The sequence below is a fragment of the Zootoca vivipara genome, chromosome 11, assembly GCF_963506605.1.
Source record: "Zootoca vivipara chromosome 11, rZooViv1.1, whole genome shotgun sequence".
Taxonomy (NCBI): domain Eukaryota; kingdom Metazoa; phylum Chordata; class Lepidosauria; order Squamata; family Lacertidae; genus Zootoca; species Zootoca vivipara.
The window spans coordinates 35,726,232-35,732,112 of NC_083286.1; the positions used below are offsets into that span (position 1 = coordinate 35,726,232).

The 5,881-nt window shown below is 41.4% G+C and overlaps 1 long non-coding RNA gene and 1 other non-coding gene across 3 annotated transcripts; both read right to left on the reverse strand.

The window, feature by feature from the left end:
* Positions 1–1,917: 1,917 nt before the first annotated feature.
* Positions 1,918–3,997, reverse strand: LOC118076785 (uncharacterized). 2 transcript variants are annotated; one of them, XR_009558328.1, is made up of 3 exons: positions 3,564–3,997; positions 2,828–3,109; positions 1,918–2,077 (listed from the first exon to the last, which is right to left on the reverse strand). It is a non-coding gene; the product is annotated as an uncharacterized LOC118076785 (long non-coding RNA). The 2 variants fall into 2 exon arrangements; XR_004691565.2 differs by having other exon boundaries at positions 2,963–3,109; positions 3,564–3,994.
* Positions 2,246–2,372, reverse strand: LOC118077046 (small nucleolar RNA SNORA47). The gene has a single exon (XR_004691602.1). It is a non-coding gene; the product is annotated as a small nucleolar RNA SNORA47 (small nucleolar RNA).
* Positions 3,998–5,881: the final 1,884 nt, after the last annotated feature.

Here is a 5,881-nt window from a genome sequence, read left to right on the forward strand (position 1 = left end):
CATTTGTGGTGTAAACTTTAATTCATGAAGGTGCTAGGCAAAAGGCAGTTAAACTTCATTTTTATAAATCTCTTGTATTTCTGGGTAGAGCAATCTGATTTCTAAGAGCCATTCAAACTGGCAGTTAGCTGAAGAGGTGTATACCTTACCATAGCATAACTTAATCAGTTATAATTTCTTAAAGATAAGATGAAGCGATTAAACTGACTGCTCCATGCAAGGCTCTCCCCTCTACTATTCTGGACTCCAGTGACTTTAAACTATAGCTGAAACTAAGCCTTTAAAGTTTCAATCTGTCCCTTATAAAACCAGTTTAGACTGACAAGGATTGCAGTTAACAGTTTAAGTGATCAGAAATGTCTTGGACTGCAATACTAACCGTGTCTGAGCAGGAATAAGTCCCATTGAATTCACTTGAGCTCATCCCATTGTACCCATAATCAGCTTCCCAAATGCTGCTAGTAGCTACTTAATAGAGCTGAGCTTTCTGGTTTTCAACATCGTGATAATATCAGCAGCTAATTACGATATTCCAATATATCATGATGTCTGAAATTGGAGATCAGGCATTGGGGGGGGGAGAGGAAGCAGAGTGACCACCACCACCACATGGTTTGAGTGGGAGGGGATGGGGGTGCATCAAGCCACAGTCCGTCAGTAGCAAAGATGCTTGTCCACTGTGGCTGCTGCTTTCCTGTTAACTGAGAAAAACACCACCTCCTCAGTGCCAGGGGAAGGTAGTGCCAGTGCCTCAGCAATGGCCATGCCTCCCAATCAGCTTAGATCAGCAGTGATGGCAGCTGCCCTGCTCTCTGAAGACAACTCAGATCATTGGCTGAGATCATGCAATATAGGCAGTGTCTTCAAATCGGCTACCTGGCTATCCCTCACATCAGCAACGATGTACTGCTGAGTCAAAATTGTTGCCATGGTGTGATTTTGAAACTGATTTGGGTCAATAAATTGAAAAATTGCACAGTGCTACTACTAAAAATTTGTGCTGCATCTTCCCCTCCCTCTTACGTTTTAGATACAACACAGTCCATACTTACTGAAATAATCAGGATACTTACTTGTTAAGAGGGGATTGCAATTTATGTTTAACATTTGAGTCATATGAAGATGGACTTTTTAAATCTTAGTGCCATCATCCTATTACAGCAGCTACCTGGTTTTTATGCAAGTATACACAGTGATTCGTTTTAAATTGTTCACTGATTAAATTGCATTCGGTTACCAAGCAAAATATTGGTATTTGGTTCCAATTACCTACTGAAACCCTTTTAGTATGCAAAGGCAGTGTTCAAAAGAGTGGATCCTGGTTAGAAAGCAGTCTTTTAACTTGCAATCACACACAGAGATGCTTGTTTGTTTTTTAAAAAAGTAACCAAGTAGTTTATTGTAGGAAATACATACTTAGACTAGAACTAGGAATATTTCTACCCAACTAGTCTATAGTAGAACAAAGCAGCCATCTTGGATGGATAGTTCCAGAATGACCTCTTAACTTCAGGGCAGAGAGAAGTGTAATCTCAATATCATTCTAACATCATAAGGTACCTGACAGAGGGAAAGATCAGCTCAACAGTTTAAAGGTATAAGGAGTCTGGAAATCTGGAGGTATCTGTCTTGACCCATGCAAGACCACTCTTCTGCTGAATTTCCCAACAATTCTCAACCTTAAAGTAGATAAGATTATAATTATAGCTTTTCAAGAAGAGGGTGTTGGACTAACTTCCATTGTGAAATCTGGGAATGGTACTCAAAACAAGGTAACATGTACACCTGTTTAATTGCCATAGGTATGAGCGGAACAAAAATGAAACTACAAATCTTCAATTTTTCTAGCCCACCATTATCACATATCCAAGGTAGCTAAAAAAAAGTCAAGAGAATAAAGAAATTATTTCTAAGTAGTCATGTTGCTTAAAAGGTTTTATGGGAAACAAGTGGATTCACATGGTCTGCTTATTGTAGTTTCACCCTCGTGGGTTGTCCACATTTTGCTTTGCATGAAAACGTGCTATTTCTAGTGTGTCAAAGCTCTGGATCCAACTTTCACAGCTTCTCAGTCAACCTATAAAGAAGATAACATTTAAGGATTAGTGCCAATGGTATGACTTGTCTAAAAAACAAATAGTTTGTGGCTCCTTGTATAGACACTTGAATGTAATGGGAGCTTTGCATAAATACAAAATCTACTCTCTTAAGCAGTCATTAGGGGTTTTTTTTGGGGGGGGGGAGATATATGCAACCAGCAATAGAGTTCCTACACAGATCAAAGGAACAGGACTTGCTTTTGCAGTTTTGATTTTGGAGGCTGTAACCAATAAATGCAGTACATTTAACTGCCTTATTTTCTCAAACCTCCATAACTTGCCATTTAATCACAATGCATTTAAGAAAGCATTTGATAAAATTTATGCAACCAGGACAAGAGCAAGGTGTTGGTTCAATCTTTTTCTGCAACTAATACAACCTTAACAAGCTTGCTACTCTCATACCATGGAAAATCTCCACCCCTGCCCTCTCACTATCTTAAGCCAGAAAGAGCCTAGTAATCTTCCCACAGAGAAGTGTGTTTGCTTTACTTGAAAATTCCTTCAATGAAAGCAAGTATTTTTAGATTGTGTACTCCTGTGATTAGGATAATGGAGGGAGGGAAGAGCGCTAGATCAAACCCCAAGGTTTACAGAGTCCAACCCCTTTCCCCCTAAAATCCTTGCTTGTAGCAAGCTGTTGCTGTAAAAACCTCCCATTAAGAGGATCCCACATTGTCTTTTCTATTACGTCTGTCTCCTCCAACATCCCATCCAAAAACACTTACCTGAAAGAGGGGGTGCAGTAATACAAATGTCACGGATCCAGGTAACACTGTTAACTCCCAGCACTTAGAAAACGAATCAGAAGTACACTCTGATGTATTAGTTTTAACCACTTACAAGGCCACTCAACACCTCACCTTGCTGCACGGGTGGAGCGGGCTGAGCGAGGCGTGCAGCAGCAGCAGCAGCAAAGGTGCGTCTTCCTCTGCTGCTGCCCAGTAACGCGACAACATTGGACCTAAGCGGGAAAACGCTCCGGACTGTGGCTCCGCCCCGCTCCATACCTTTGAGAAACATGAGAAACAGGGAAGTGTTCTAGCCTGAGTTATTCACGTTACACCGCTGCATGGGAATAACTAAGGGGAGGGGGAGCAGCTGCTCTCCCCCCCCCCATCAAACAAAACAATAGGAATACTTAACTGACCAATCACGTCTGTTCTGTGCCCCCCCCCAAAAAACCAAGTCCTATCCGCCCCCTAACAAAAATCCTAGCTACATAGCGCTCTGGAGTATGAATAGCAAGGAAAAGTAACTGCACGTGTTCAGAGGCATACTTCCACTCCGCAAGTCTAAAGCGTTTTTAACATTAAAAAAAACAAACAAAAAACCAATTCAACCGTGCGCAAGACAAAGTAAGATGTTTCATGATCTGCGAGAGAAATAGAACTACGTACTGGTTTCCAAGGCCTACACACTGCTGCCTGGGAGTAAATCCCACTGAATTCCGACAGGACTTACTTCTGAGTAAAGAAATGCGTTTGCTTGTTTGCGCTGCAAAGTGCGCGCCGCTGCTCACTGCGGGAAAGGACGTTGCTAAGTGGTCGCAGAATTTTGCTTTTCGGATTCGCCGATTATAGTAGTTCTGTATCCTCGGTCCTCCAGTTGGCAGTCTCAGCTTGGTCCGGGTTCATACTATGGCGGCCTTGCAAGTTGCTTCCATATCTTGCAAGTTGCTTCCATATCTCAATTTAGAAGCAGTTAGAGGCTGAGCGATATCTCCATTCCACCCAGCTCATTTTCCTTCCAGCCCCTTTTCAGACCGCCTTGTGGGATCTGATGCAAAGCTAGCCTTCGTTTGAAAGTCCGGGTGACCAAAGCCACGGCGCATTCCAACACCTCCCCTGTATCGGAGAGAGCCATCTTGCTCTGCTTAAAAGGTGCAAAACATCACGTGCTTTCTCTTAAAGAAGCCGTGCTCTCTTCTGTTTCCGCGCTAAATTTCATAGACGTTCTCAAAACTCGTGTGCCTTCCCCCCCCCCCTTTGAAACATGTCAAAATTATTTTGCAGTGCTCTGGGGGCGGGAGAAACCCAGATAGAGCTTTCACATATGCACTGCTGTCAAGGTAGATGTATAATCCATTCATCTGGTTTTGCCTGCATAAATACTATCTCTTGAAATTCATTTTTATGAAAGATTGTGCCATACTGTTTAGTACACCACAGTATTGCGAACTGCGAGTGTGCATTTGTGCTGCACCCCCTACTTACAACATGTTTGTGGTGTGCATCTTATGAGTAGGGGGAAAGTGTGAAAACCAAATGTTAAGGGTCACACATCTGGTTTCGATCCTCACTCAAAATTTGCAAGCCATCCATGCAGTAGAAGGTGTGGGGAATCCTTGGCCCTCCAGATATGATTATTATAATTTTGTTTGTTATAGCTGGACACTGACTTTGTTTGCTATGCAACTTGTCACTATTATTGCTATATTTACTTACTCATTTCTCCTGACTCAAAGCAGCTTACAAATAAAAAAAATAACTAAAAACACAGAAAGAACAAGTAAACATTAATAAAATTAAAACTATACACATATAAAATATGTTAAAACCTACAAATAATTACAATAAAAACTGCACCAGCAGTCAATTCTCAAAAGCCTGTTGGAACAAAAAGGTCTTAAGACACATGCTGGCATAAGAACAAGGAGGAAGCCAGTCTACCTTCCCCAGAAAGGAAGCTGCAGAGTAATGCATAAATTGTCAGCATCCAGAGGGCGTCAAGAGGCCAGGTGATTAGCCAGCTGGATCATGCCCTTCCAGCCGACATGCTGGATGATCCCCCATCTCTGGTACGACGTAAACCAGCAACCCAGACTTCAAAAGTCTGAGTACAGTACACTATATTAGCAGAGCGCGCTGCACGAACAGAAGCGGCGTGAGGAGGCAAGCAGATTTATTAAGCATAAATCAGGACAAAGAAAACATGTCGTCTCTCCTTCGTCTCCTCAGAGAGTCACAAAAGCAAAAGCTATACACAACAATCTGTGCTGGTATGTAAACAGACATGTGACACGCAACAGTTCCATGTCTGCACTATAGGTGGACTGGAATTTCCCAGCATAAATATCTCATATATATAAAACAGTCAAAAGTAGTGCACCTGACATTTTTGATCATGAAAAATAATCAACAGAATAGTTGCAGAGAAACAGATGTTTATGCAATTTTCTTATGTGCCCATCTACATGAAGTTTTCTGTGTCTGAAATGCATGACATTTTAGGTCGACTTACGGATCTGTACCATTGAGAAATGTAATTAATTTTAAAAAAAAGTCATGTACAATTAGAGAGCAACTTCTAGCCAGAAATTTTGTTTTCTCATTGACTGACAATTTAGGTAATTTTGTTTAATGTAGTTAAAGGCTGCTGTTCAAGACCATACCTTCACAAACCAAAGAAAGAGAGACATCAAATTACATACATTACTATGAGACATCACTTTTGCATCATAGACCAAAACAGCAACAAAGTTTTCAGTAAATTATACCAACAGCTCCAGGTGCCCAGAAACAGCCTCAGTGATAGTTTTTAAAGGCTCATATGAAAGCTTGTTATTAAAGTACCAAGTGCAATCCACTCAGAAGGAAGTTCCATTACAGTGGACCCACAACCAATAAGGCCATGCTTCTCATGTCCATCAATCTAATTGATTTTATCTGTGAGGAGGACCTCTGAAGGTGATCTTAAAGCAGTGTTTCTCAACCAGTGTGCCGCCAGATGTTTTGGGACTACAACTCCCATCATTCCTGGCCACTGGTCTTGCTAACTAG